The 19890-nt window shown below is 47.7% G+C and overlaps 1 pseudogene; it reads left to right on the top strand.

Annotated features, from left to right (window-relative positions):
- LOC134432881 (zinc finger protein 208-like) overlaps positions 1-19890 on the top strand; it is a 1008692-nt pseudogene that overhangs the window by 821907 nt on the left and 166895 nt on the right.

Below are 19890 nucleotides of genomic sequence, written 5' to 3'. Positions count from 1 at the left end.
TCTTGGCTTTCCACAATGTGCCTGCAGCAGGACTCTTGCAGCAAAGCAGGACAAAGGTTTGGAGAACTGGACAACTTGTCCTTTCTTTTTCTGGTGGACTGGGGAGTTGTGCCATTGGTGAGGTTTTCATTGTGACTGTTCCAACCTTGGAAAACAGGAGGTGGTACCAGGACTCGTTGGGGAATGCAACCCTGACTGAATTCAGAGAATTTCCAGAAGTTGCAGCCAGAAATAGAGAGTTGTGTGATAATCATTCATGCTTTTCCATAGGCACCTGGAAAGTGATCTAGAACATGAAAATTGGTTGTCAGAGGCAGTTTCTTTCTGTTTTCAGTTTAGATGATTCTACATCTCTTGTGCTGGTATAAATCAAGAGCATGAAAACAATCAGTTCATGATAAGCAGCAGAACAAGCTGCATCTCCCAGAGTAGAAGACTGAAAGAATCTGGAAAGGAGAAATGCAGGGAATGACTTGGTGAACTTTGTCTGTAGGAAGGGTAATTTTTTCTAAGAATTTCTAATCCATTTCTTCTTCTTTTCTCCATCTTAATATGGCCATTTCCATGCCAGATTCCTCATGAAATGAGAAGCCTGAGCTTGCAGAAGTGCATGAAAGATGGCCTGTTCCTCTGCAGGGACAGTCAGGGTGGAACAGGAAGCAGTTTTGAAATAATTGTGATATAGATGAGTAATGTGATGGTTGAGTCTCACAATTAAAAGGCACATATTATGGATATCCTAAGACAAGTTTCATAGTTTTACTCCCCCCTTGTTTTGTTGTTTCCTGGTAGTTGGGGTATTTGGGAGGGTTGGCTTGTTACTATGGCAACACCAGACCCCGAATCAAGATGTAAGGAAATGACTTCTACCACTGCACAGTGAAGAAAGATTTGATTAGCAAGCTTTTGAGAGGGGCTAAAGGGTTAAAAGGTGAAACATCCATTGTGTGGACCAGCACATGGTTGAAAAAAATCCTTTGCTCCCTGTGCCGTAGTATTTTCTGTGTTCAGTCTTCTGTTGTACTTTTTGATAAGGTTTTAATAATCCTTTTAAATTTTTGGAAGTGAGCATCATTTCTCACAAATGGGGACTCGTCTGGGAAATACACCTGGTGTCCTTAGGAGTTTTCAAAAGGGGCACCCCCTACCACAGATTTGGCAGAGTCCATCGGACTCTCCCAGTTCCACCAATGGTTGCAGGTTGGAAGCCCAAAGACACCAGGAGACTGGATAAAGAAAAGAGGGGAAGCGGGTGAGCACCACTCATGTAACTATTTTTGGCCAGATTGTGACTCTGTAATTCCAGTGTCTGAAAGTGAGCTTCACATTAGTAATATACTGGATCCATCCTGGTCCCTTGAAGTGTCAGGATATTGGACGGTAGAGAGGAAAAAGGAACAGTGGAACACATGGCGGGGGAGGAGAGCATGGATCCCATAGACAAGGACCCCATGGCCGGTGGGACATGTAGGATTGAAGGGTTTGTGGGGACTTGGGAGCTGGGTTCACCCATCAGGGAAACCCTGTTTGTGCCAGGACGGGGACCCAGGGTGGGATTCCCATCCAGCACACACCAAGGGAGCCAGTGAGCTCCACATGTCACGGTGGCTCATGCATCGCTCAGAGCGGGTCAGCCTCTGGGGTGCAGCCAGCACTGTAATTAACAGGGCCAACCGGAGCTGGGCTGGAGTGAGGTGGCCACCGAGGGGTTTACTGCAGGGGGTCACCCAGGAGCCGGTGCAGCAGTTTGTGTGCTGCCGAGCCAAGGGGGTTGGGGCAGTCCGGCGACCAAGCCAAGTCATGTCAGGGTGGAGCTGCCAAACTGAGGGAGTCAGGCTGGGCTGGTTGCTGAGCTGAACAAAATCGGGGCAGGCTGAGCTGCTGAGGCTGAGCCGAGTCAGGCCAGGGGCAGGACTGCAGCCGCCTAGCCAAACTGGGGCGGGCTGAGCCTCCGAGTTGAATTGGGGTGGGCAAAGCCACTGAAGCCGAACCAAGTTGGGTCAGAAGAGGGATGGAAGCTGCTGAGTCGAATCGGGGCCTGCAGAGCTGCCAAAGCTGAGCCAGGTTGGGCCAGGGGTGGGACTGCAGCTGCCGAGGATAATTGGGCCAGGGGCAGGCCACAGCCAAGCTGAGCCAGGCGGGAGAGGGAGCAGAGTGCGACCGTGGGACCAGAGCATTGAACCAAGGAGGAGAGGAAGGGCAGGGACCAATCCGGTGATACAGAAGCCCTTAGATCGTGAGGTTTTTTATTTTTACTTTTCAAAAGAGAAGTACAGTTTTTTGGTTTTTTTTCTCTCTCTTCCCTTTCCTTCTCTTTCCTTGTTTCTTTTTTTCCCACTCCCCCTTTCCTTTTCCCTTCTGAGAGAGCCAGGCTCTGTCCGGAGGGCCTGTGGTTGGAAAGGTGGGCTCTGTCAGAGGAGGGCCTGTGATCGGCTGGTCAGGATGGGACTGTGGGCAAATAGGGAATCCCCAAGGGGAGGAGTAGAAATTGAAGAGGTACCAATAGTTATACCCCTAGATGGCCCACTGGGAAGGAAACTAGCCCGGTGGAAATATGACTCAAATATCAGAGATAAGGATGAGCTCAAAATGATTCACTAGTGCATGGTAAAATGGACCAGAAGGGAAATTAGGAGCAATCATGTATACTGGCCGAGGTATGGGTCAGATGAAGGATGGATGTGTCAGGCATTAAAAATCCATGTAAGAGCTAAGAAAAGATTCAATCAGGAAGAGAGTGACTACGCTGCCTGCTGTGGGAGGGAGAGTTCACCCTCAAAGGTGAACATGTTTAAGGTATCAGAAAATAAAGAATGAGACCCATTAGAACACTTACCCCCTCCACCTCCAATAGCCCCAGATGCACTTCCCCTACCCTCTGATGGGCCTAGTCAAAACACCACAAACAGGGTGGCACAATGAGAGGAAAGCAGATCAGTGTATGGGAGCCAAGTAGTGGGATTGTATCCTCTGAGGGAAGTACCACTGTGTGAGGTGCAGGGAGTCATTACATTTGTAACCGTGCCTCTCAGTTCTTCTGATGTGAGAATGTTCAAGAAAGAATTGAAGGGATTACTAGACGACCTCATTGGATTAGTAGAACAGTTAGACCAGTTTTCTGGGGCCCAATATTTATACATGGGAAGAGATGCAATCAATAATGACCATTCACACCAGAAGAAAGACAGATGATCCATGCAGCTGAGATATGGATATGGGTGCATGTGCAAGCACCTCCTGGGGATCTGAAAATGCCCATAGTGCACCCCACCAGCGACCACAACAGCACTGGGGGAAGGCAAGACATGGAGGAATGCAGAACATTGATTACAAAAGACATCAAAGAGGCGGCTCCATGTAATCAAAATGCCCATAAGGCTTTCGATGAGCAGAAAAAGAGGGAAGAAATCCCAACAGAGTGGTTAGAAAGGTTGAGGAAAAAAATGAGGCAATATTCAGGAGTTGACCCTGACACGGTGGCTGGACAGATTTTACTAAAGATAAATTTTGTCACACATGCCTGGCCAGATATATGGAGAAAGTTAGAAAAGCTCGATGGTTGGCAAGAAAGGAGATTAGAGGATCTTTTAAGAGAAGCACAGAAGGAGTATATAAAGAGGGACTAAGAGAAGGCCAAGGCAAAAGCCAAGGTAACGGTAACTACCATTAGGGAAGGAAACCAGAGCATAAAGAACTACCCAGGTAAGGGAGGGGGATTCCAAGTGCGGGAAGATAGATGGAGGGGGGATACAGCTCCTTGGGACTGGGCACAAAAAAGAGAATTTGGGAAATAAGGGAACCCAGGACCAGTTTGATTTTACTGTAAAGAGAGAGGGCATATCAGAAAGAATTTTCCCCAGAGGGAAAAGGAGCCGAGGATCTACGAGACTGAGCAAAAAAGAGAAGCGGAAGATTAGGGGTGGCAGGGGCTCTACCTCCTGGGGACAGGATACCATCAGGAGCCCTTGATAACTTCAAAAATAGATCCCAGGAGGAAGCATTTGAATTCTTAGTAGACACAGGGGCTGAAAGAACTTGTGTTTGTAGAATCCCAAAGGGGTGCAAAAAAGGTCAAGATACTGTGCAAGTAGTAGGTGCTAAAGGGGAAGGGTTCAAAGCCTCAGTTATAAAGCAAATAAAGTTTGAAGGAACAAACAAAATAGGAATTGGGGATATTCTGTTAATTCCAGAAGCAGGGTGAAATTTATCAGGACGGGATTTACAGGTGCAGTTTGACATTGGAGTGCTTCCAGAGGAAGGGAAAATGGTAGTTAGGCTTCTCCAATTAAGGGAAGAAGATGAGGACAAAATTCATGAGATGAATTCTGGGCAAAACCAAAAGAACGAGGTAAATTGAACATGAAACCTATAGTAATAGAATAGTTAATGAGAACCATCCAGTTCGGGTACGACAATATCCACTCTCCCTGGAAGGGAGATGAGCGCTGCAGCCACTGATCCAGGACTTAGTTGAGGACAGGACCTTAGAACCATGTATGTCCCCCCATAATACACCCATATTACCAGTAAAGTAGTCAGATGGGACTTACAGGCTTGTTCAAGATTTGAGAGAAGTGAACAAAAGAACAGTGAATCGGTACCCACTAGTGCCTAACCTCTCTACTGTACTGAGTAACATCCCAGTGGTTTAGTGTGATAGACCTAAAAGATGCTTTTTGGGTGTGCTCACCGGCAGAGGAAAGTGGGATATATTTACCTTTGAATGGAAGGACCCCAATTCTGGGAGGAAGCAACAGGTTTGGTGGACAAGTTTACCCCAAGGGGTTTCTGAATTCCCAAACCTCTTCAGTCAAGCCTTGAGAGAAGAACTACAACTCTTTTCCATTAAACCTGAGTTAAAGCTCATCCAATATGTAAATTATTTGCTTTTCTCGGGACAGGAAGAAAAAAAAATTTGGGAATCCACTATAGTATTGTTAAATTTTCTGGGGGATCAAGGACTTTGGGTATCAAAAGGGAAACTACAATTTGTAGAGTAGGAAGTAAAATTCCTAGGACATGTGATTTGTCAAGGGAGCGGGCAGCTGAACCCTGAGAGAATTATGGGGATAGTCTCACTGCCATGACCAAAAACTAAGAGGGAAGTCAGAAGGTTTTTAGGCCTGTTGGGATATTGTAGGCTATGGATTGAAGGCTACATGCAGGCCATCTGGTTCTTGTATGAAAAGTTAGTTGAAGAAGAGATTAGGTGGGGAAAAGGTGATGAACAAAAGTTTGAAGCTTTAAAGCAAAAATTAGTCAGTGCACAAGCACGGAGTCTTCCTGCCTCAGACAAACCCTTATATTGTTTTTGGCTATAGAAAAAGGGGTAGCACATGGAATATTAGCCCAGGACTGGGGAGGATCCAGGAAACCAGTGGCCTATTTATCAGAATTACTAGACCCTGTCAGCCGGGGGTGGCCGAGCTGCCTTCAGGCTGTGGCAGTGACTACCCTACTCATAGCAGAAAGCAAAAAATTACACTTTTGGGGGAAAATTGAAGATATATATCCCAAACTCAGTAAGGAGTATCCTGAGCCAAAAGGCTGAGAAATCGCTCACTGGTTCCCGAGTGCTAAAGTATGAAGACACCTTAATACAAAATGGTTTAGAGGTAATTGTGAGTAACCAACTCAACCCTGCCCAGTTTCTGGATGGAGAAACAGATGAGAAACTAATACATAATTGCCTGGAGGTTATAAATCATCAAACTAGAGTAGAAGAGAACCTAACAGATCAACCACTCCAAGGTGGAAAATGATTGTACCTCGATGGATCTTCATGGGTAATAAAGGGGCACAGGGTATCGGGATACGCTATAGTGCATGAAAGATTAGTGGCCATAGAAAAGAGAAAGTTACCTTCCAACTGGTCAGCCCAAGCGTGTGAGCTTTATGCCCTGAAGTGAGCTCTGGAAAAATTAGCACAGAAAAGGGGAATAATAGATACAGACTGAAAATACGCTTTTGGAATAGTGCATACCTTTGGAAAATTTTGAGAAGAGAGGGGGTTATTAAAATCAAGGGGAAAGGAACTGATTCACAAAAAACTTATTTTAGAAGAGTTAGAAACCTTACAATTACCAGAGAAAGTAGGGGTGATATATGTTAAAGGACATCAAAAAGGAGAGCAAGGGAACAATTTAGCCAATTTAGAAGCTAAAAATGCAACTGAATCAAAGACAGAATAACTAATAATAGTATTAACAACCATGAGAGAAATGCAAAAAGTCCCCATATTCAGTGGGACAGAAGAGAAAGAACTCCTTAAAATAGGAGCCAAGAAAGATAACAAAAGGAAGTGGAGATTAGCAGATGGGAGGCAAATGTTGAATAAACCCCTTGCCAGGAAAATGCTAGAAGGCATACATGGAACAACACATTGGGGTACACAAGTGCTAAGTGACCAGTTTCTAAGGGATTGGGGCTGCATCGGAATTTTCAGAATACCTAAGCAAGTAACTGAACAGTGTGTGATGTGTCAACAAGTGAATAAGAAAATCGTGAGGAAAACACCCAGAGGAGGGCGAGAACTAGCTTTAAGGCCCTTTCAAAACATCCAAGTAGACTTTACTGAGCTTCCCCAGGTACAACAGTGGAAGTTTTTGCAAGTGATAGTGGATCACATGACTCACTGGGTAGAGGTGGCACCCACTGTGAAAGCCAATGCCAATGTTGTGAGTAAACACTTCTAGAATCAATCATTCCCTGATATGGGATGGCAAACAGGATTGATTCAGAATGGGGAACTCATTTCACATCGAAGCCATTACAGAAAGTTGTTCAGGCCCTGGGAGTGAATGGGAATTACACACTCCATGGCATCCACAGAGTTCTGGTCAGGTTGAGAGAATGAATCAAACTCTTAAAAGAGCTCTAGTTAAGCTAATGATTGAAACCCAAATGTCATGGATAAAATGTCTCCCTCTGGTCTTATCAAGAATTAGAAGCCAACCCCAGTCAGATCTGGGTGTCTCACCCTATGAAATGATGTTTGGGTTACCCTTCCTGACCTCACCTCAGAAGGTTGCCACCTATGAGGAAGGGGAACCTATGCCAAGAAATAAGTGATATCTACAGCACAAACCTTAGAAGGACTAAGACATAAAAGGGCAATTCCTCAAACTACCACCCTGGATTTCAGAATCCATAATATTAATCCTGGGAATTGGGTGATGATTAAGTCATGGAGAGATCAGCCTCTAACGCCTCAGTGGGAAGGTCCCTTTCAGGTACTGCTCACCAACAAATTGGCCGTGAGAACTGCAGAGTGGGGATGGACTCATGGCAACAGAGTCAAAGGCCCAGTAAAAGAACCCAAAGAATGGACTGTAACAACCAGGCTGGGTGAAACAAGATTGACTTTCAAGCAGAGACTGAAAGACAACCAGAAAAACACCAAGATGCCCAAAAAGTAGAGTCAAGATTTCACCAACCAGCTTGAGAACTGTCTTCCTGTTTTAATGGGTGGGAATTACCAGCATCTGTTGAGGGGAAGTACACAAGGGACTGTAAAATGTAATGGGAAAGCTTCTTTAAGAAAATAAGACAAAGGAAGGAGGGCAAGACCAGGTTAGCCCCTTTGTTTGCTACCAAGAAGGCTCCATAGCACTGCTGTGGGTAGCAACCCCGTAGGCATGGTAAGGTGGGGACAAAAGGCCATACCAGACCTCTATCATTCCTCAGTTGTCTTTTAATTCAACAGAGACTGGAGAGCAGGACCAAGTTGGCCTCTGTACTCACCCCTAAGATACACCAACTATGGGTAGCAGCCACATAGGAACAATAGATGGGAGTCAATGACATACTGGACTTCTGGGATGCCCTTTTGTGCATTCCAAACACATGTGTCTAAGGAAAACCTGAGATTATTTTCTCCTGTTCCCACTGTCCTTGCTGACATCAACAGTGGCTGGTATGACTCATTCAAGAGAGAGAGAAAATTTTTTACCTAATTTTTCGAGTAAAATGACTAGAGAAAGAGAAAAGGGGGGTTTGTTACAGATGAGTAATTCTATGGTTGACCCTCACAATTAAGGGGTGAATATTAAACATGTTAAAAGACATTTTGTAGATGTATACTTATCCTTCCCCTCCCCCTTGCATTGTTATCACAGGATGGCCTCAGTAGTCAGGGCATTTGGGAGGGTTGGCTTGTTACTATGGCAGCACCTGACCTCAAATCAAGGTGTAAGACTGTGATCTCCACCACTAAACAGTGAAGAAGGAGTCGATTGACAAGACTTTGGGAGGGGCTGGAGGTATAAAAGACAGAACATCCATTTTGTAGATGAGCACATGTTGACTGAATTATTTGCTCCTGATGTGGTATACTTTTTTCAGTCTTCTGTTGTATTTAGATAAGGTCTTAATAAAACATTTATATTTTTGAAAGTGAAAATTGTTTCTCACATGGGGTTGGGGAATGTGAGGCAGGGTTGTCCACACTGGGTCAGGTCTCAAGGTAAAACTTCTCTGACCTGGCCAGACCTCCTTAGGAGAGACCCTGGATCAATATCAATCACAGAATGCTGCAATCAGCTCTTGTATAATAGGAATAACAATAAAAGACACCCTTTAAGATAGAAATACATATTTCTTAGAAGCTCTTTGAAATATTTCTCCATAACTTTAAAAGTAAAACTTCCTGATGAACTGCATGAGAGCAGAGGGAAATTGTGGCAGAGCCATGGTTTGTCAGGACTTCCTTGATCCTAATGAGCCCCGTGGTGCATTTGGAGCCGAGCACTCGAACCTCAGGGCCTGAGAGAAGATTGCACAAACCTTTCCAGGAGTCGAAGTCAGAGGAAACACCCAAAGTGTCTCGAGGCATGGATAGGTCTCACTGAGGTCCATCCCCAACACAGGCTCCTCGTGGACTCCTTGGAGAAGAGAATTGGAGGCCAGGATGGCACAAAAACTTCTCAGAGACTCAGTGTGGAAAGGAAAATCCAGAGTACCTTAAAAACCTTGAGTACCTCAAAGCATTAGTGAGCCCGACTGAGTGTCAGTACAAAGCTCTCAAGGGACTCATTAAAGCAGATAATTAAGGCCAACATTGCACAAATTGATCATAGAGTTTATATGAAAAGGAAAACAACAAATACCTTTAAATAACTGAAGCACCTTGAAGCATTAATAACCCCATGGACTCTCATTAATGCTAAAGCCTCTCCAGGGACTAATTAAAGCAGGTAATTGGAGGCCGTGACTGCACAATCTATCTCACAGAGTCTGTATCAAATGGCAAACACCAAGTACCTTAAAATAACTGAAGTACCCTGAAGTGTTAATGAGTCCCACTGAATGCTGCAAAAGACAAAGCCTCTCCAGGGACTAATTACAGCATATAATTGGAGGCCATGATTGCACAGGCCTCTCAGAGACTCCAAGCCAAAAGCAAATGCCAAAGTCCTTTGAAAAACCTGCACCCCCTGGGAGCATTAGGGAGCCCCCCAGGGCCATCCCTGAGCAAGGCTCCCCAGGGACTCCTTCCAGCAGATCCTTGAGGCCACTGGGATGTGGGCTAGGGGAGGATGCTGAGGGCAGGACAAGGGGCTGACAGTGCCCAGCCTGGCTGGGGCTGGGCCAGGAGGCCCCAGGGTCTCAGGACAAGGTGTCTCCTCACAGCCCTTGGTGGCACAGACCCTGCTGTGCCCCAGGGCACCAAGACTTGGCTTCTCCTTGTCCCCACCTGTCATCACTGTCTCTAGTTCTCTGCTCTGCCTGGGGCCTGGGGACACTTTCTCCGTCGTGTCCCTCAGTGGGACCCATTAAAAGTCCAAGAAACTTTGGAGTTGGATTCTGCCTTGGAGTTCTGGAGAGGTTTCTTCAGCTCCCTCTCAGGGACTGATGTTCAGGGCCTGAGCACAAAGCCCCAAAGGCTCAATAAAGTCCTTGTGTTGTGTCAGTGCCAAAGAGCTGGGCTGGGCTCCTGGCACAGAGTCAGCTCCTGGTAACCAAGAAGAGTTTCAAAAGCACATTTCTCTTGATGAGCAGCTCTTCTCCAGCCCAGCAGGGCTGGGGCACTGCCTGCAGCCACCCCAGGCACAGCACAGAGGCACAGAGAGCTTCAATCAGTCAGGGCTGGGGAGGTGCTGAGAAGTGCCTGGGACAGAATCACTGCCAGCCCTTGGCACAGGAACCTCTGGCTGCAGGACAATGCAGCTGCAGCTCCTGGAGCCATCTCCCAAAGCTGGAACATCCCAATGCCTAAAGACCCTGTGAGTACATTCTCTGATTGTCTCTTGTGCAGAGCAGCCAGGGGTCCCCAGGGCTGTCGTGCAGAGCAGGGTCCTGCAGCCCAGGGCGCTGTGCTGGGGCAGGGACTCTGCTGCCTGCCAGGGACAGCTCTCAGCAGCCCTGGCAGCTGCTCCCAGCACTGGGGGACAAGATCTGGGTAGGAGGAGACAGCTGGTAAGGCTTGGAAATGTTCTCCTTGTGTGGTGAGGATGCTGCATTGTTCAAGACTGCTCCCAGCATGGCATTTAACTGAATGATATTTCCAAGTAGATTATACAGGGAGCAGAGCAAGGCAGGGGTTGCATAAAGGGGAAAACCTGCTTTTTGAATCTACTGCTCTGGGTTGCCTGGGTGGGAAACTGCCCACAGATATTCATCTCACTGTTAAGGCTGAGAAAAATAAACAAAAAAATTCTCTTAGATGCGAATAAACTGGGCTGTTACAGAGATCAGCAGAGGCCCCCTCACAGGCAGCATCAGTGTTCCTTTTCCAGCATCCTCAGGGTTGATATTATGTTGCCATCAGAGCCTGCAGAGCCAGAGCTGCCCCTAGGCAATGCTGGAGCTGGGAGGGGTCTGCAGGGCAGAGATGAGCCCCCAGGGCTAGGCTGGGCTCTGGCAGCACTGGCAGGTCCCAGCCCTGGGCACAGGGAAGCAGCTGCTGGCAGGGACAGCTCCAGGCAGCAGAGCCCTGGGCAGGCAGTGGGAGAAAAGTGCCCTCAAGCTGTGCTGGACTATTTGAAATTCTCCGCAAACATAACTTTTGCGTTATTACTTTTTAAAGAGTCCCATTTCCTGAGGCACAGCAAATGCCCAATAGCAGCTCCATCAGGCACTTCCTCCTGCTGGCATTGGCAGACACGCGGCAGCTGCAGCTCCTGCACTTCTGCCTCTTGCTCGGCATCTCCCTGGCTGCCCTCCTGGGCAACGGCCTCATCATCAGCGCCGTAGCCTGCGGCCACCACCTGCACATACCCATGCTCTTCTTCCTGCTCAACCTGGCCCTCAGCGACCTGGGCTGCATCTGCACCACTGTCCCCAAAGCCATGCACAATTCCCTCTGGGACACCAGGAACATCTCCTATGCAGGATGTGCTGCCCAAATATTTTCAATTATGTTCTTCATCTCAGCAGAGTTTTGCCTCTTGACCATCATGTGCTACGACCGCTATGTGTCCATCTGCAAACCCCTGCACTACGGGACCCTCCTGGGCAGCAGAGCTTGTGTCCACATGGCAGCAGCTGCCTGGGCCAGTGCCTTCCTGTGTTCACTGATACACACAGCCAATACATTTTCCCTGCCCCTGTGCCATGGCAATGCCCTGGGCCAGTTCTTCTGTGAAATCCCACATATCCTAAAGCTCTCCTGCTCCAAATCCCAACTCAGGGAATTTGGTCTCGTGTTTTCCATTTCTTTACTATTTGGTTGTTTTGTGTTCATTGTTTTCTCCTATGTGCAGATCTTCAGGGCCGTGCTGAGGATCCCCTCTGAGCAGGGACGGTGGAAAGCCTTTTCCACCTGCCTCCCTCACCTGGCAGTGGTCTCCCTGTTTCTCAGCACTGGGGTTTTGCCTACCTGAAGCCCCCCTCCATGTCCTCCCCATCCCTGGATCTGGCCCTGTCAGTTCTGTACTTGGCGGTGCCTCCGGCCCTGAACCCCCTCATTTACAGCCTGAGGAACCAGGAGCTCAAGGCTGCTGTGAGAAGACTGCTGACTGGATGGTTTTGGAAATATTAAAGAGCTGGCCTATTTCTGCCAATCATTTCTAATAAAAGTAATTTTTGATACTTTTTGTTCATTTGGTTGTGGGTTTTTTCTTATATTTACTTTTTTAATCTTGTCCACAAAGAAAGGTCACTTTTTATGTCATTTCCCATTTTGTTTCTCTCTACCATCCCTGTGGTCACAGAGTGTGTCAATGAGGGGCTATGGCCTTGCTACCTCTAAACGCACTAAAGGATGTCCCAGCCAAGTTTTCTGCAGAGATGCCCTTTTGTTGCCTTCTCTGGAGCTGCAGCAGCAAAGTCTGTGTGCAGAGATGGGGCAGATCAGTGCTGGCACAGCAGCTGTGCCCAGCAGCAGCAGCACTTGGTGTTGCCAGTGCTGCTGCCGTGGCCCTGCCCCACTGTCCTGGTGGCCCTGGTGTTGCTGCAGGGCCTGAGTGCTCTCGGGGCCGGGCACAGCCCTGGGGGTGGCAGTGCCGGGGCTGCAGCAGGGACAGGCAATGGGCACTGCTGGGGCAGTGCTGATGCCTCAGGCCAGGGCCTGGGGGCTCCAGGCTCCTTGCCCAGGCTCTCTCAAGAACACACCCAGGCCAATGCTCAGCACAGAAAACCCCCGTGAGCAGCCCCAGGCTGGCCACGGGCAGGCTGGGGGCAAACAGCATGGCTGGGGCTCTGCAAGGGCCCTGGGACAGACGGGAAGGAGCAGCAGAGCAGGGGCTGATCCATCCCCAGTGCGCTGCACAGCCCAGAGCATCCTGATGGAGCTGCCAACAACATCCCCCCTCTGCAGCCCTGGCCTCTCCCCCAGCTCACACAGGTGCCCCATCCTTGCAGGCACTCACACGGCAGCACTGGCTCAGCAGCCCCTGTTTGCATTGCACAGAGCAGGGGAAGCACCTCCATGCTGTTGATGTGGGGACATGAACCTGAGGGAGCACAAATGGCATCAGCCCCTGGGGCCAGCAAGGGCTGGGGGACACCAGGGAAACCACTCAGCTTTGTCCTGGCCTCTGCAGTCAGCTAGAAAGTTTGTTCCCATCAGCTGGGAGTTTCCTGTGCCACTGCAGACGCTGTTGCTCACAGCCAGGGCTGCCTGGCAGCCACCCCCAAAGTGCCCTGACCATTTCCCTTACTTCACCTTTGCTTTCTGTACTCTTTGATTGTACAAATTTTTCCCTCTGGCCCCACTCCCCATTGCAGTTCCTGACTTGGCACCATGGGAACGTCCCTTGGGCAGCAGGATCATCCTACAAGTGCTGCAGGAATTGTCTGCAGGCTCCTGCAGTGCCTGGTGCTGCTCCCTTGCCAGAGGCACCCCAGGCCAGGGGGGCACATCTGGGCTGCTGTGTCTGGCTCTGGGGCTCCCTGTTCTGGGCCGTGAGGAGGAGCTGCGGAGGCTCTGCAGGACTGACAGGATGGGCTTTGGGGCTGGCAGGAGAAGCTGAGGGACCTGGGCTGCTGGAGCTTCTGCAGAGGAGGCCCAGGACTCATCATGCAACTGCTCCAAGGGTGGTTTCAGAGAACCCCCGAGTCAGCAAGGCCGGATAAGGCCTTGGAGATCATAGAGTCCAACCTGTGCCCTGGCACTGCCTTGTCTGCCCTGAGCTTCCTCTTCTCCAGGACAAACAACCCCTGCTCCCTCAGCCACTCCTCACAGCTCTTCTGCTGCAGGTCCCTCACCAGCCTTGTTGCCCTTCTCCAGACACGCTCCAGCCCCTCCATGTTCTTCCTAAATTGTGGGGCCACAACTGGACACAGCACTCAAGGTGCTGCCCAAGCAGTGCTGAGCAGAGGGGAAGAATCCCTGCCCTGCTCCTGCTGGCCAAACCATTCCTGATCCAGGCCAGGAGCCATTGGCCTTCTTGCTCACCTGGGCACTCTGCTGGCTCATGTCCAGCCTGCTGTCCATCAGTCCCTGCAGGTCCCTTTCTGCCTGGCTGCTGTCCAGCCACTCTGTCCCCAGCCTGTAGTGCTGCAGGGGTTGTTGTGGCCAAAGTGCAGGACCCAGCTCTTGGTCTTGTTAAACCTCACCTTGTTGGATCACACATTCTTGTTAAACCACACCTGGATCCAGCCTGTCCAGGGCCCTGTGCAGAGCCCTCCTACCTCCATCCTCCATCAGATCCAAACTCACGCCCAGTTTGGTGTCATCTGCAAATTTGCTGATGTTGGACACAAGCCCTCATCCAGACCATTCCACGCAGACATTGGAATCCACGCTGGCTGGCTCTGATCCCTCTGCCATCCTGTGGGTGCCCTATGATGGCACTCAAGGTGATCTGTTCCATAACCTTGCTGGGCACCCAGGTCAGGCTGATAGGCCTGGAGTTCCCCAGCTCCTCCTTCCAGCCTTTCTTGGGGATGGGCTCACATTGGCACCTCCAGTCCTCTGGGCCCTCCCTGCTGAGCCAGCACTGATGGTGAATGATGGAGAGCAGCTTGGGGAGCTCATCCACAGCTCCCTCATCCCCCCTGGGATGGATCCCATCTGCTCCCAGAGTCACCTGTGAGCATCTGAGTGGCTCAGCAGGTCCCCAGATGCTTCCTCCTGGATTACAGGGGTCTGTTCTGCTCCCTGTGCTCATCTACCAGCTCAGGAAAACACTTTTCTTGAGGACAACTTGACTTATTCTTGAAAACTGAGGCAAAGAAGGGGTTAAGTACCTCAGCCTTTCCCTCATATTTGGTAACCACATCTCCCCTAATAATGAATGGATGGATATTGTCCTTGTACCTCCTTTTGCCATTAATGTACTTATAGAAACATTTTTATTATCCTTCACAGACATGGCCTTGTTAAGTCTTAAGCTTTCAGCTCTCTGATTTTCGTTCTGCATGAGCTAACAACATCCTGAAACATATCCTGAGATACCTACCTCTCTGTCCAAAGGTGATGCACGTTCTGTTTTGCCCCAAGTTCCTGCTAAAGGCCCATCACATACAGAACTTCACCTGTTGGCTAAAGTACACCTCAGGGGAGAAAAATACAAGAGTCCATAAATTAAAAGAGGGAAAGCAAGCTAGGAAAGTAAAAGAAGAGGCTGGGAAGGCTAACAAAAACTGGGACCTCCTAGACCACTTACTTCCTCCTACCCTTGCAGTACCTCAAATCCTTCCTCCAATTCCTCTTGCTGTGGACCCAATTCCTCCTCCTCTCCCAGCTGTCATTCCTTTACCACCTCCTAACCCAGTTATACCTCCACCACCTTCCCCTCTAGCCTCTCCTTACTCTCTTTACCCTTCACTACTGTTCCCTTACCTCAACCATCTCATGCACCCCTTATTCACCAGCAAGTTCCTGCTCTGCCTCCCCCCACCACAAACGAGAAGCCAAAAAACATCTCAGAATCTCATGCCCAAGAGTGAAGTTAACCAGTCAGCCTCCACAGCTGATGGTTTACCACTTGGACCAAAGTGGATGAAGTGGAAAAATTGTTCCCCCTCAGAGAAGTTCTCATGGGGAGGGTGGCCAGTGAGATTGGATTTGTAAACGCTCCTTTGACTGTGTCTGAAGTTGGAAACTTTAAGAAAGAATTGGGAAATTTAGTGGAAGACCCAGTAGGAATAGCAAATCAAATTGATTGATTTTTAGCCCCTAATATTTAGACATGGGGAGAATTGTACATTTTAAACATCCTATTTTCCCCAGAAGAGACTCAAATAATAAGAACTACAGGAATGAAAATTTGTGAGTGAGAAAACCAACCCGGGCCCCAAGGTAACAAAAAATGCCTTTAGTGGAGCCTGACTGGGACCCTAATCAAGAAGAGGGGAGAAGGAATATGAGAGATTACAGGTCCCTGATGACCAGAGGGATAAAAGAATCAGTCCCTAGAGGGAGTAATACCAGGTTAGCATTTGACAGCACCCAGGAAAAAGACAAGACCCCAGCACCATGGCTTAATAGGCTAAAGCAAAACTTCCAGATTTACTCTAATACCCCAAAGGCCAGATCCTTCTCAACATACAATTTGTAACTAAATCCTGGCCAGATATCAGATGAAAGTTAGAAAGAATAGGGGACTGGCAGGAAAAAAGTATAATGAACTGCTGAGAGAAGCCATAAGAGTATATCTGAGAAGAGAAGAAAAAAAGACAAAAACAAAAGCTAAAATTATGGTAGCCATAGGCAGAGAAAGTGTAGGAGCCAACAAGGATGGGCCAGTAGAACCACTTAGAAGTGACAAAGGTTTTATTGGACCAAAAGGTGCTAGGGCTCTACCCAGTGACAAATATTGTTATTACTGTGGAGAGAAAGGACACCTAAAGAGAAACTGTAAGAAATTCCAATTAGATGAAGCCATAGCCTGAGAGCAAGGAACTCTAGAGAACATCTTAAGAATAGACGAGAAATATGCGGAATAGGGGTGTCAAGGGTTCTATGCCCTGGGGAATTTAATGAATCATCTAGAAGAGCCCTTTGTAAATTTTGAGATTGGTCCCCAGAATGATGAATTTGAAGTTTTAGTTGATACCGGAGCCGACAAGTCATGTGTGACTAAAATACCAACAGGAATCACAGTCGATAAAAATGTCTGCAAAGTACGAGGGGCCAAAGGAGAACCATTGGAGGCCCAGATTATAGAAGATGTAGAAATTAGAGGAAATTCAAGAGAGTTCATTCACATCCCTAAGTTAGGTTGTGATTTATTAGGACATGATTTACAAATCAAATTGGGAATTGGAGTAATGCCAAAAGAAGGAAAAATGGTAGTAAATATAATGGTCTTAACTAAGGGAGACATAGATGAAATCAACCCAAATGTGTGGGTGGGGGAGGGAAAAATTGGTTGTTTGAATATTCCACCAATAGAAGTGGAGATGCAGAAAGACATCTCCCCCATTCGGGTAAGGCAGTATCCAATTTCCCCAGAGGGAAAGAAAGGACCAGCTCCAGTAACTGACCAGCTATTAAAGGAAGGATTTTAGCACCACGCATGTCTCCACATAATACTCCCATACTAGCATTGAGAAAAGCTGATGGAAGTTAACGATTAGCACAAGATTCAAGAGAAGTTAATGAAAGAACGGTTGCGAGGCACCCGGTAGTACAAAACCCGTACACCCTTTTAAGCCAAGTACCTGAGGAGCATTCATGGTTGTCAGTCATGGATTTAAAGGATGACTTCTCGGTGTGTCCCCTGGCTGAAGAGTGCCGGAACTGATTTGCCTTTGAATGGGAGGACATTGAAAAGAAAAGAACACAGCAACTAAGGTGGACACATCTTCCCCAGGGGTTGACAGAATCCCCCAATCTCTTTGGCAAGCTCTAGAAGAACTCCTAGAACAGTTTAAACCTGAGAATGGGGTAAATATTTTACAATATGTTGATAATTTACTTGCATCAGAGAGAGAACAAGACAAAGTTAGAAGTTCTAGCATAGAGTTCCTAAATTTCTTAGGGGAAAAAGGCCTAAAAGTATCACAAAAGAAACTGCAATTTGTGAAACAAGATGTAACAGATCTGTTGTGGTGTGCTGTAATGTCCCATTTTAGACTTCCAGGTCACTTCCCCAGGTGTGCCTATACCTCTCTCCCTTCCCCCTTGCCCCCATGCTGAGTGAGTCCTGTCAATCAGGCTTAACATTCCAGCAAGGCGTTGTGTGGTTGGTCACTTTCAAAGGATGCCCCTCAGGCCCAGGGATCATTGGCCTGTCTGGGTGTCATCTTCCCCTGATACCCTGCCCCTCTCACCTGGTTGGTGGCTCGCCTGCACCTCCCCTCCCCCTGTCCCTGAGCTTAAAAGGTGAATCAGACCATGCGGCCGGGATTCTGTTGGAGCAGTTGCTCACGTTCAGACCTCTGTAACCATGGAATAAACCTCTGGACATTAAACCCTCCAGCAGGAATCATCTCCCTTTTTCTCTTCACCATCGCCTGAAGCCATTCCTCCTGAGGTAAACGGGGTTCCTAACAAGCCTAGACTTGTTCAGTGCCCAGCTGCAATCTCCAGCAAGCCAAGGTATCTCTGGGGTGATACACCGCAGTTGCTGTCTTTGGCCCAGCAGCAAGGGTCAGACTGGCCCAGGCACAATCTAACTGGTAATATTGGGAGCAATATTCCAATACAGATCTAGGACATATAATCACCCAAGTGTATAAAAGGTGAAGCCCGAGGAGAATGTTGGGAATTCTGTCCCTCCCTGCCCCAAAGACCAAAAGAGACATTAGAAAATTACCAGGTTTGTGTGGGCATTGCAGATTATGGCTTAATCAGTATAATAAGAGTGTTAAATTTCCATATGGCAAATTGAACGAATCAGAGCCTGTAACCTGGACCTCAAATGACAAGGAACAGCTTCGGAATCTGAAAATTAAATTGTCCCCTGCCCCTGTACTGAGTCTATCAGACCTTATAAAGAACTTTGGCCTATTGGTAAACGTGGAAGAGGGGACAGCTTGTGGAGTCCTTACACGGGATAGGGGAGGATGCAGGAAGCCGGTCTCATCTCTCTCCAAGTTACCAGATCCAGTAGCCAGAGGGTGGCCAGCCTGTGTGCAAGTGATAGCAGTAACAGCCACCCCAACAGAAGACACACAGAAACTAACCTGAAAGGGGAAGATCCAGGTTCATACCCCACACAATGTAAAAGCTGTTTTAAGTCACAAGGCCCCTCAGGGGCTAACCAACTCCCAAATACTAAACCATGAAATAATACCAATAAGTACCAAGGGCCTCGAATTAGCCACTTCAAAATGTTTAAATCCAGCCCAGTTCCTCACAGGAGAGCTGTTAGACCTGGAGCATGATTGTTTTGAAATTATTGAAATGCAGACTAAAGTGAGAGAAGATTTAGAAAAAGGGCCGTTCCCATATGGGAGAATTTTATTTACAGATGGATCATCATGAATGGTAGCCAGTAAACAGGTCTCAGGGTATGCAACCATAGATGGGCAGAACATGCAAGTTGAGGAAATGGGAAAGCTACCCTCAAATTGGTGTGCCTGGTGCTGTGAAATCTGTGCCCTTTACTAGAAAAAGACAAAAGAACAATCTATACTGACTCCCAGTATGCATTTGGGATTGCCCATACATTTGGAAAAACATGGGAAGAACAGGGGTACCTTAATTCTAAAGGCAAAAATTTAATACATGAAGAGCTAAGAAAATTAGTAATAGAGTCCCTGAGGAAACCAACAGAGATAGCCAAAGTTCACATAAAAGGACATCAAAAAGGGGACACCCTTAAAATGAAAGGAAATTGATTAGCTGATCAATCAGTGAAAGAAGTAGCCTTGGAACAAGGTAGTCCCATTAAAATTCTTAAGATAGAAGGAACACCTAGTGGGGAAAGAACAGAGGAAAGACCCACCTTTGATGAGAACGAATTAAGAGAGTTAGAAAAGATGAGAGGACAGCAAAAAGAAAATGAAGAATGGTGGACCTCTGATGGATGGCAAATTTTAAATAAAGCTCTAGCCCGAAAGGTGATGATGGAGTTACACGAGTTGACCCATTGGGGAATACAAGGATTATGTGACCCCTTTCCAAGGGATCATATGTGCATAGGAGTACCTAACATAGCAAAGGCAGTTACCAAGGGGCGTTTAACTTGCCAACAAATTAATCAGAAATTAATGAGAAGAGTACTGTCTGATCTGGGGGAAGAGAGTTGTCCTTGTGGCCATTCCAAAGTGTGCAGGTAGACATCACAGAAATGTCCCCTGTTCAGGGATACAGACACTTATTAGTGACCGTGGATCACCTCACCCATTGGGTAGAGGCGTTCCTGACCAAAACAGAGACAGCCCAAGCAGCCACAAAAGCAATCCTTGAAAACATCATTCCCCAATATGGGTTGATAAATAATGTTGATTCTGACCAATGTCCACATTTTGCTGCCCAAGTCTTACAACAAGTTGTTGAAGCCCTGGGAATGAAATGGAGGTTGCACAGCCCATTGGCATCCCCGGAGCTCCGGA

Source organism: Melospiza melodia (assembly GCF_035770615.1).
Source record: "Melospiza melodia melodia isolate bMelMel2 chromosome 7 unlocalized genomic scaffold, bMelMel2.pri SUPER_7_unloc_1, whole genome shotgun sequence".
NCBI lineage: Eukaryota > Metazoa > Chordata > Aves > Passeriformes > Passerellidae > Melospiza > Melospiza melodia.
Note: the sequence above shows the minus strand (reverse complement) of the source record. Positions and strands in the feature narration are given on the sequence as shown.